Source organism: Onychomys torridus, chromosome 14 (genome assembly GCF_903995425.1).
Source record: "Onychomys torridus chromosome 14, mOncTor1.1, whole genome shotgun sequence".
NCBI lineage: Eukaryota > Metazoa > Chordata > Mammalia > Rodentia > Cricetidae > Onychomys > Onychomys torridus.
In genome coordinates, this window is record NC_050456.1 from 6588039 (window position 1) to 6600249 (window position 12211).

Below are 12211 nucleotides of genomic sequence, written 5' to 3' on the forward strand. Positions count from 1 at the left end.
TCATTACTGTAGTTAAAAGATTCAACACCATTAGTATACTGAATCCATTCTTCCAAAGGAGCTGATCTGATCTTTAATGGTGTAAGTATTCTTTTGCATTCTGCATTAGCATTGTCAAATGCCAAGGACTCAGTTAATACTTTTCTTAATTCTTTATCTGATACAGCTTTTGTTATAGCTGTGTTTAGCCTTTGTAAAAAATCAGTGAAGGGTTCATGTGGTCCCTGAAATATCTTTGTGTATACCTCAGTTGCTTTTCCAGGTTCTGGAATTTTTTCCCAAGCATTTAGAGCTGCTGTACGGCATAGGGATATTGTATGCTCATCATAAATGGCTTGTACATTCCTGTCAGCAAAACATCCCTCACCAAGTATTTTATCTTGGGAGACCTCAAAACCTCTGAGTTTACCTTGTTGTTTTAAATTTCTTGCCTCTTCTCTCAACCAGCTTTTCCACTGTAACTGCTGGCTATATTCTAGAACAGCTGAAATTAACTGATGCCAGTCATCTGGAATGATTCTATGTGAGGTAGACCACGAATTTAACATCTGTTTTACATATGTGGAATGTATCCCATATGTAACTACTGCTTCCTTTATATTTTTAAAGTCCCTTGTTGAAATTGGCTGTAATGTATATGTCGTATATGGCTCGGGGTGTGTGTCATCTGTTGGCTTCTCATGGATGATAACAGGATAAGCCATTGTATGAGAGCCACTTGGAGATGTTACAACCTGTATGGTCTTGCCCTTCTGCTTATTAGGTCCCTTGTCATGTTTATTGAGAGTTTCCTCCAGGGCTTGTAAACGAGCTCCTAGGGTCTGTTCCAGGGAGTAAACCTCCTCTCTTGTAAGGGATTCCAGATTTTTCATGGAATCATGGAAGTTTTTATGTTCTTCTGAAACACATGATTCCATGGACCTTATCTTATCAAGTAATGATAATTTTTCTTCCTTATATAGTGTCTGAGTAGCTACAACTTCACTCTGGAGAGTTAGTGTTCTATCCATTAAATACTCATATTTATTATCAATAAAAGCAATTTTGGGTACAAGCTTGTTTTGTAAATTCTGGTTAGCAGATTTCAGAGAGAGAATCTTTTTATGTAAGTCCTCATTGCTATCTTTTAAAACCTGTAATTCCTGGTTAGCAGATTCCAGAAAGAGAATCTTTTTCTGTAAGTCTTCATTGGTATCTTTTAAAACTTGTAAATCTTGGTTAGCAGATTCCAGAGAGAGAATCTTTTTATGTAAGTCCTCATTGTTATCTTTTAAAACCTGTAATTCCTGGTTAGCAGATTCCAGAAAGAGAATCTTTTTCTGTAAGTCTTCATTGCTATCTTTTAAAACTTGTAAATCTTGGTTAGCAGATTCCAGAGAGAGAATCTTTTTATGTAAGTCCTCATTGTTATCTTTTAAAACCTGTAATTCCTGGTTAGCAGATTCCAGAAAGAGAATCTTTTTCTGTAAGTCTTCATTGCTATCTTTTAAAACTCGTAAATCTCGGTTAGCAGATTCCAGAGAGAGAATCTTTTTATGTAAGTCCTGGTCAGCAGATTCCATAGACAGAATCTTTTTCTGTAAGCCTTCATTGTTAATTTTTAAAGCCTGTATCAGTCCCAACAATGACTCATCTTTGTTCTTACTATTAAACCAGTGTTTGAACACTGTGTGAATTATTACAATGAATGTCAAAATGGTACAGGCCAGATATGTCTTAGGGAGGTCGTATATTTTCAGGAAAATGTCATTCATCATACAGGCAAAAAGGTTTTTAAATTCTTGTGAGGTAATGTTGTCAGCCATATTATAAGAATTACTCAAGATTTGTTAGTCAGTTTTAAGGTGTAAAATTATCAAGTACTTTTACTTGAAAGAAGCTTACCTTTCCGTGGTTTTGGGGGGTGCAGTAGCACTTTTCAGCCAGCAGGAGGCGTTGGTATAGCTCCAAAGCAAGGCCTGCTAGTGACCTTGGTTGGCGGCAGCTGAAGGCAGGAGCCACCGGAGCCAAGGTGGCAGGGAGCCGGCATTCAGGGAGGAGTGGGAATGCCTCATTCACAGCGGTTTTCGCTGGTCTGGGGGCTAAGCCAGGAAACTGACACCCGACTTGCTGTTCCCTTTTTCGGGAATGGGACCGTGTAGGCGTCCCCTGGTTAAATGGAACTTTGCAGGCGTTTTTAGGTGCCCGCCAGCCGCCAGGCAGGAGGAGGCTGAGGGTGCGAGCCGCCTGGGCCTTTGGAATTTGCCCCACGTGAGCGCCAGATATTGGTGAAATTATTAAGGCCACTCCAGGTAGTTAAAAGGGAAGTTTATTTTGTGGGGTAACTTACAAATGAAGGGGTAGGTCGCAGAGTCTGGCAAAGGAATAGGGTAGTCCGGCGGCGTTCACTGGAGAACTCTGCTCGGTCCACCTCTCGCGTCCCGCGTCCCGGAACCAAGAGAGTGAGTCCTTCCCGATCCTTCGTCTTCCGCTTCCTCCTCTGCCCCGCCTTGTGGGCGTGACCATTACCGAAGCCTCAGTGGGGGTTGGAACTTCCAGGCCAATGCTGGGATGCCTATCCACTACACAAGATGGTCCTTCAGGTTCCTGCTTTGCAGAGGAGGCTGCCAGATATTCTACAGGACACAGGAAGAAGTCAGTAAAAGACTTTAGGTTTATAGGCTGAGGATGGATGCCCCAATGTTACAGAGGAACTTTGGATGACTATCCAGGCAGACAGCTGTCTCTTGTCATTTCCAGAACTTTGGAAGTTGCTTACAATGCATTTCCTGTTTACTTAGGTAATATCACATTTTTCTGGGATCTTTGATGTAGTTAAAGACTAGGTAGTTATAATTATAGTTTTCATTAGTCATGATAAAAGATAAAGTAGATATGAAACTTTACACTCACAAATATAGGATTGATAGAATATTTTCTTTAATTTTGTCAAGTACAAATAGACTAGATGTTATAACTGTAATTCTTTCTTGATAACTGTTCCTTTTTGATTAGACAGAAAAGGGGAAGTACTGTGGGATGCCTTTCTGTAGGCTATGAATTTGTGTTGCTCTGATTTGTTGATAAATAAAGCCATTTGGCCTACGGAAACTCAGGCTATAGCTAGGCAGGAAATTGAAGAGAGAGACAGGAAGAACAAAGAAGAGGAGAGAGAGAGATGCCAGCCACAGCCAAAGGAGCAGCAAGATGCCAGCAGACTGGTAATGCCTCCATCATGTGGTAACTTATAGATTAATAGAAATGGGTTAAGTTATGAGAGCTAGCTAGCAAGAAGCTTGCCATAGGCCATACAACTGGTAATTAATATAAACCTCTATATGTTTACTTGAGTCTGAGTTGCTTCAGGACCAAACAGGACACAGGAAAACTTCCAACTACAAAGAAAAGTTTTTTATTCATTTTGCATACCAACCACACAGATCCCTTTCTCATCCCTCCACCTGCTCTTCCCCCCAGCAATACTCCCCAGCCCCTCCTCCAAAAGGGGTAAGGCCTCCCACAGTGAGTTAGCAAAAGCCTGGTACAGTCAGTTGAAGCAGGACCAAGCCCTTCCCCTGTGCTTCTGTGCTGAGCAAGGTGTCCCACCACAGCAATGGGCTCCAAACGCCAGCTCATGCACCAGGGACAGATCCTGATCCTACTGCCGGGGCCCCAACAGACCAAAGCCACACAGCTGTCTCCTGTATGCAGGTGCCCAGTCTGATCCCATGTAAGCTCTACAGCTGTCAGTCTACAGTTTGAGTTCCCACAAGCTTAATTCAGTTGTAGGACATTTCTTTAATTGGCCATTGATGGTGGTGGGCCCAGCCCATTGTGGGTGGTGCCATCCCAGAGCTAGTAATCCTGAATTCTATAAGAAAGAAGGCTGAGCAAGCCATGGGGAGCAAGCCAGTAAGCAGTACCCCTCTGCATCAGTCCTGCCTTTAAGTTACGGCCCTTTATGAGTTCTTTGAGTTCCCTGACTTCCTTCAGTGATGGATTTTTGATATGTAAGTTGAAACCAAATAAAACCATTCCTTTCCATCCTGGTGGGCTAGTGCAGGAGGACTGGCCCTGTACCTCTTGGGTTCTCATACCATGAGAAAGGGAGAGCCAGCCTTGAGAGTGGGAGTGGGAGAGCTGGCCCCAATCGCAAGAGCACAAGAGAGCAAAGCTTGCCCCTTGCCTGCTACCACAGGCAGGAGAGCTGGCTCTGCCCCTCACCTGAGCAAAGCAGGTGAACTGGCCCTGGTGGCTTGGGCATAGGAGAGCAGGCAGGCTGACCAACTCAGACACTCCCCAGGCCCATATCAAGGGCTTTGAATTGGCCCACTTCAACATCTACCCCATGTCAGAACTGCTGAAGCATGTGAAGGAACTAGTCCTGCAGAATCGAAGCTGCTGCAGGCTCTCCATGACACAGGGAAGCAACAGGGTTGCTGGGAGGAGTCTCAGTGAGGGTCCAGTATTGATAGTGTAGCAGAAATCAGAGGCCTTGAACCAGACCAATGACTCATTATAATGAGAGTTTGCAAGTGAAGTTGTTTGGGCAAAACATTAGAGTGGTCATGACACATTGAAGCTTCAGTGGGATTGAGGTGCATGGCATGAAATTTACAAAGAATAGACAAACAGTTAAAAAAAGAAGAAGAAGAGCAGACTTAGGGGAGTCAAACTAGAACTTACCTGCAAATTTCTTCCTTAAGGGCTAGCTCTCATAATACCTGAAGTTTCTATGTAAGCTGCAAAGGGACAAAACAATGGATAGCCCAACCTAGCTGTAATATCTACAAAGATCAGCAGGATGAGATATTCCCAAGGATGCAATTGTGGCCCTTGTATTTCAGTAGCAACCAACAGCTTCTAATTAGACTTAAGGGCCTCGCAATAGGAAGAAAATCATGCCTAGTACTATAAGCCAAATCCACATTGCTGCTGAGATCATGGACCATTGAAGAAAACCTATTTCTGGCAATTTTCTTAACCAGCACCACTTACTACTGCATTCCAAATACTTATTTTTATTCCCACAGATAAGTATAGTTCTCACTAATCATCAAAGAAGCATTTTTTTTTTTTTTGTAGCAGATAGAGAACATTACAGAAATCCACAAAAGGTTAAAACACAAAGAAAAAACGACCTTCCAGTGTGTAGTCTCAATTGGCACATCTAGAATTCAGCTACTACATTTAAGGTTCAGGGTACCATTATAAAAGAGGAAACAGAAAGAGACAGAGCATCAAAATGTCTGTTATGAGAATGTGCCTTCTGTGTACGAGAGGGAAATTTAACTCATGAAATTCCAACCATATGGACACCTAAACAAGACATACACAACAAGAACACCAATTGCCATGTCAACGTGGATGGGGAAGGCCCTACTCTTAGTTAAAATGCTATAGGTAAATAGTGGCTAAGAGATGGAGATTAGCCTTTTATGTATGTAATATAATTACATATATGTAACAATGATTAAAAAGAAGTCATGAATTGGAAAGAAGGCCATGGGAAAAGTTAGAAGGGAAGAGAGATGAGTAGAAGATATAAATGCAGTACTCATATGAAATACTCTAGAATTTAAGTTAAAAAAGATAAGTCTACAAGGCATCTACTGAATTTCCTAAAAGTGTTTCCCCAGGTCATTTCAGAATTGGGCAGGAAGATCTGTGAACACTAGGGCCAGAGATGGTGCCCATTTTGTGGGCACTATTAGAAATTCATTCTATGTGGCATAGAGAAAAGTATTTGATTAACTATACCCTAATCAGTTTCAAACACAAGTGAGTCTTTTATAAGGCCATTTTCCCCAAATATAGACAATAGTTAGTTACTTCAGCAAAGGTAGATGTTCATGTTCATATTCCTAGATAGATAAGCAGGGTCTAACTGAGTCTAATATCATGCAGTACAGCTCTTCAGAGGGGTTTCTACATGCTAGATAAACAGTAATTCTTCAGTAGGTTACAGTAGAAAATGCTACAGGTTAAGCAAGTTACCAAAAGTTTATTTGCTGCTGACCTCAGATTCTGCAATCTTAACAATTGTTTTAAGGTTAATTTAAGATTAAGATTAAGGTTAATCTCAGACAAGCATATGCAGTAGCTAGAATTTTCCAACTTGTTTTGCAAAGAAAACCATTCTCTTTACAAAGCATCTCATGTGCTATTTCAAGAAATACACTTGAGATCTCTTGACATTCTTTCATGCTGCACTGTGAATTTGGATTAATTCCAGCAATGACTCAAAATCAATCCTATAAAGAGAGAGTTGCACACGTTCTGATGCCGAAACATACACAGCTCTTTAAGCTGTTCTGACACTTGACTGCTGTTAAAACAATGAGATGCATCAATTTGATGGTGCTGTAAAGAAATAACTTAGGAAATACTGTTTTTTTTTCATGCTCCGACCTCAAGTGTATGCCATAAATTTCTTTAAAGTTCATCTTCTACCTGATATTTTTCTACTACAGAGGACTGGGCCAAAAGTAATAAAAATCTGATTTAAGAAAGTAGGGAGAGTGATTAAGGCTTCCTGGGCTGCTCCCTTCTAAGAAAAAGTGTTAGTTCTAGGAGGCGGGGGACTGTTAGAGACAGTACTAACTGGAGTCTCTGAAAATTATGTCAAAATATATAGGAACACAGTAGTAAGGGAAATAGCTATCTTCACATGATGACAGCAGTGTGCTACATAAGTAATGCAGCCAATTGCACTGGAGAGAGAAAGCAAACACTGAACATAAGCCAGCGCATGCCTGGTTTTCAGAAGCACGAGACCCAGCAAACGCTCATACTGGTGGGAACATTCAAAACATGTTGTCTATGAAAAGGAATCTAGACATTTCTTAATACTGAAACAAGTTTACCACATTTTGTTGAAATACAAAGTGAGTATTTTTTCAATTACTTCTACAATGAGATTATTTTTAATCATTATGAAATTATATTTCATGATCTGTAAGCGATTGCCATGAAAATAAAATTAATGTAACAATAGCCCTAGTTTTCAGATCAAGATGGTAATTACTTACTTCTGTGGACATGGTTAAAGTTGTTATACATAAAATCATTTTGGCCTATAGCTATTCTGTCAGCCTTTCCTGTGCTATTCATAGCTAATTCTTTTATTTCGATTTTTGACCTCTAGATTTATACTTATAACTGCCTGAATCTAGATGTATGTAGACAGCTCATATTTCACCCTCAGTGTACCGCTCTCAGTAAAAAATGTCTCTTCCTTTAGTGGATTAAAGTCGTCAAATCAGTTGTTTCCTCCAGCCCTGTCTGCTCTATGACTATTACAGAAGCAGACACAGCTTTCTAATTTCACTCTACTGCATTCACCTGAGAGAGTCACCTGGGTGTCCTGGGGTCTCCTCCTTGCTCCCCAAATCCAGTTCTAGTTTATCCACAGAGAAAACCATACTGGTTGTTTTAACACTTAAGCTGGACCATGTGACTCATGTTTCAAGCTTCCACTCCTTTCTGATTTTATTGCTATGGGCAATGGTAGCTGTTAAGTAAAGAAGTCTACAGCAGGTGCACATCACACATTACAAGCTTAACATTTGCTCACATGATGGACTGCTTGATGGCCTGCTGTCTTCAAAAGGACCTTTCAGAGGTCCAGACACCTTCCAGTTTGAGGCTTTTTCATTTCACCATGTGGCTTCTAAATTTTAACAAGTTGAACCTCAAATGCCTCATAGGCTGTAATCTCAGCAGCTAGAAAAATACTCTAGACAACGGTCTCCAATGGAAGATGCTCCTTTAGGTGTGCGTGCCATTGTAATCCACCCAGTGTGGTTATGGAACACTTTTACAAGGTTATCATCTTTGCTTTTCCTCTACTACCTATGGCTAACATGAATTCTTCTCATAATAGCAGAACCACAGTGTTAAGATGGAACCATCAGAAGAGGTCTCTAATCTAATACTTAGAAACTCGTTCTAAAGACTTAAGAGGATGACAAAGAGGAGGCAACAGAGCCTCACCCTACAAATCTGCTTTTCCTCAATTGAAGAGGCAGGGACAGAAGATGTGATGGCACCAAGGAAAGCAAAGGTTTCCTGTCTTGGAATCCACTCTTGGATCCTCTGGTTAACTCCAATAGGAAGCGATCAGACCCTGCGCTGCTTCTCCAGAGCACAGTTTGGTCTCCCTGCAGTGGAGAATGAAGCCTGTAATCAGTGGTGCAGGGCCCAGAGGCTCTCCATTGCTTTCCTTCCCTCACATCTGCTCTTCCTCCTTCTTGACCACCGTGGTCCTAGGGGCTATCCCCTGGAGACTTTGCATTTGCACGCCTCTCTCAATTGCCTGTTGACTCTGCCTCAAGTAAATTACAAGAAAGTTCAAGTGCATTTTCCTTTTCTTTCTCTCCCTTGGGTATTGCTTCTGGCACAGACTGGGTCTGATCAGGGACCCTACTTCCTCTCCTTATGATTTCAGCTTCCACTGAGTTATGGCAGCTCTCGGCTTTTCATAGAGTAACCCCTGTTGTCTCTGGATTAAGAACGCTAGTAGCTTCCCAGTGACAGTAGTCCCTCAGTTTTACTTTCTTTCTTTAGCTTTTTCTTATTTCATTGTCTCTGTAAATGATTCTTTGCATTCATCTTGCTGTACATTAAATACCTAAGATGATTTTGTTTACTTGGTATCCACATATATGCCTCCCCACACCCTTTTGCTGTCTGTTTCAACAAACAAACAAGCAAAGCCTCAGTGTGTAATTATAGACTTCCTTGAAGAATGTTCTTGATTAAGTTGTGACTCCAAGAAGGAGTTAATAGAGCCTACTACAAATGCCAACCCATAGGTTGTCTAAATTGATATGTACCAACAATAACAACTGTCTTTTGTAGGAAAATAATAATTGATAAAATAAAATACCCACTGAGAAGGGAGGATGCCCCTTTGAAGTCAATGCAGTGTCTCCATTAAGAGACGGAGGGCTGTTGTCATTTTGCATTTTACTTATTATTAATTTACATGGATTTTTATCTCTTCATGTACCACATTTAACTTCATAAATGAATAAAAGGTAAAAGAAACACTCTGCTCTGCATAATCACTTTTGTTACATGAGTACACCTGTAGATGGATTTTTAAACAGTCTTATTAAATAAAAAACATAGAGCCAGATATAGGGGTGAAAACCTGAGAGATCAGGGAAAGAGGGAAAGCCACAGCTAACTTCACCTTACCAACTCCGCAGCTTTCAAAAAAGCAAACTACTTCCTGTCTACCCACACCTGTATGCCTTTCTGTTCTGTTCTTTAATTTGCTCTCTCAGCCCAGCAACATCACTTCCTCTTCCTGCCCAGCTCTGTCACTTCCTATCTGTCTCTACAGATCTACAGATCTCCATGGTTAACTAATGTTGGAATGGGCGCCAAATGTAGCCAGAAGTTTTCTACCAGGCCCCTGCAGTCCCATGGGCTGCTTATAAAATAATCACTCAGAAGCTTATATTAATTATAACTGTTTGACCATTAGCTCAGGATTATTACTGATTAGATCTTATACTTAAATTAACCCATAATTCTTATTTATGTTTAGTCATGTGGCTTGGTACCTTTTGTTCAGTTCTGCCTTGTCATCTTGCTTCCTCTTTGTCTGGCTGCAGACTTCTGACTCTGCCTTTTCTCTTCCCATCTGCTTACCCCACCTGTACTTCCTGCCTGGCTACTGGCCAATCAATGTTTTATTTACTAGCCAATCAGAGCAACCCATATTCACAGCATACAGAAAGACATCCCACAGCACATACCTATATGTGTTTTTTATCTGCAATGAGGAGTGTTTGTATTTCAAGCAATTATGTTGTGGGTTTACTTGGAAATGGAATTGGTTCAGTGAACCTGTCATCATAGTCCCTAGGAATTTCTCAGTGAAAATCGTCAAGTGACTTAGTGACATTAGATCTGATATTGTCCTGAACATGGAAAAAGTCTCCAGCATAGTAATATACAAAGTGTGGGTATGCACACACAGGCACATACACTTTACACAACCACCTTATACATGCACATGTGCCTTCCAGAGCCTCAGTTCTCCTGTGTGTTATGTGCTCACTTCTAATTTCCGTCCCTAGTGTTAAAACTTTCTGAGCTTCTGACGGCTAATCTACTGCCAAATGGACTGACTTTGGAGTAACCTTAGAAACACACCTCTGGGTATGTCTAGAAAGGAGTTTCCATTTAGGTTTATATTGGGAGCATAAAGGTCCTTGCACCACAGATCTCCAAGAAACCAGGAATAAGCATCCAGGATTTCCTTTTGAAGGACAATATAAAAATGTCCTTTCAAAGAATATAACCTGTTTTTCCAGAAAGCTGGAAATTGGAGGTAATTGATAGCCTGGTGATCTACAGTATCTGTTGGGTCAGGCAATATCAAGCTCCTACAACCAGGATTGAAAGTGGCTAATAATCTAAGTAACCCTTATATTACCTGTACAGCCAGAAGCTCCCCTGAGCTCCCACAACCAGGACAGGAGATACCTAATAGTTGAAATGACCCTTACAGTATCTGTATATCCAGATACTCCCTGAAGCTCCCACAACCAGGACAGGAGGTGGCTAACAGCCAAATGACCTCTATGCTAGCCGACAGGCCAGATCCTTCCTTAAGCCCTTAAGTTAGCACAGGCAGCCTGTCTCTAGAACCCATCTTCTTGGAAAAAATAGCATGTACTTTGAGTTAAGTTTCGGTGTAATTATTTCCTCCTTATGCACTGGGGATTGTGCTGCACCAGGAAACTTTTTCCAAATTACATTGTGTTTAAATATGCTGGCAGTAAGCTGCCTGGCGTCAGACTCCTTGAAGTTTGAGCCAAGTTGACAAAGATAACCTGAATTGAGTTTTTATTCCTACCTTTTCTGGTTTGTTTCCCTGCCTGACACCTGCAGGGACCCTTTGGGTTTAACTGGTGAAGTCTCACCTTGAATGTGGATTGTGTTATCTCAAGATCTGAAACAGAGATTTCCTAGTGAGATGTGAGCTTGCTTTACCCAGCAGGGTTGTATAAGGGGATGGACTGACTGACCACGTGCATGGTTACCAGGTATTTAGAAGTCTTCACTTGGATGTGCCATACACTTTGATCTAGCAAGGGGGAAATCTTTTGCCCCGCTCCTTGGCATTCCTTTAAAAAGTCCTTTAGTAGAGATAGAAGGGGCTGGTGGTATTTGATCTAGGCCCTCCCGAAGCTAGCCTGTGTTTTTGTCTGTCTCCTCTCTACTCTATTTCTATCTACTAATTCCTTATGCCTCTCTCCTTTTCATAGGAAACCTGTAAACCCACACTGGGGTTCTGACTCAATTACAAAGAAAAGCAAAAGGAAGCCAGCTTAGTACCAGGAATCTTCACTTTCCCTGCTCTCTGACTGTAGGCACAATCTGACCATCCATTTCATAATCCCTCTACCATGGCTGTCCCACCAGGATGGGCTGCACTCCAGAACAGAGATGGCACACAAACCCTCAGTCCTTCTTCACCTTGCTTCTGTCACAGTAACAAGGAAAGTGATATCAGGTTCCACTCAACACTCCACAACAAATATGCTGTGGGAAGCAGAGCTACTGAAGGTTACTTTGACAAGTTCCATGCTATTCAGGCAAGAACTACACACACATTCCCTGCCAGTGCAGTCAAGAAAGTGCCCTCCAGTCCTCCAAAAGAGTGAAGTGAATTTAGCTCATTTTGTAAGCTACAAGTGAGTTCTCATGACAACCCCTGAGCATTTTCCTTAGGGAGTCAGTCCCTTTAAAGATGAGAAGGCTAGAGAAATTGTGACTAGGTAAGTTTCCAATAAACAGTTAGATTATGCAATAAACCTGGTGACTCTGAACCGGTTTACAAAAGGTTCAAAAGTTCACATGACAGATTAGAAATACCTTGGGAGTAAGAAGTCAGGCTCTCCAGCTTAAGGGCATCAACTAACTCTACCTCAGACTCCTCTTCAGTTCAAAGACAGGATTCTGTGAAGAAACATCAATTCAAAGACATTGTGCAGTTTAGGAAAAATATACTTTTCCTCCTGTAATCTGACTTTTGGACTCTGATAATGCGGTAGAAGTCCAAAAGTCAGTTATATTTATCAGAGTGAACTTTCACCTGTGTTACAAAACTGATTGGTTTGCTCTTTCCCTTTTCACTTTCCCAAGCCCGACTGGACGTGCTTTATTTATTTATTTGTCCTGTTTGTTGCTGATGAGTTGCTTCAGCTAG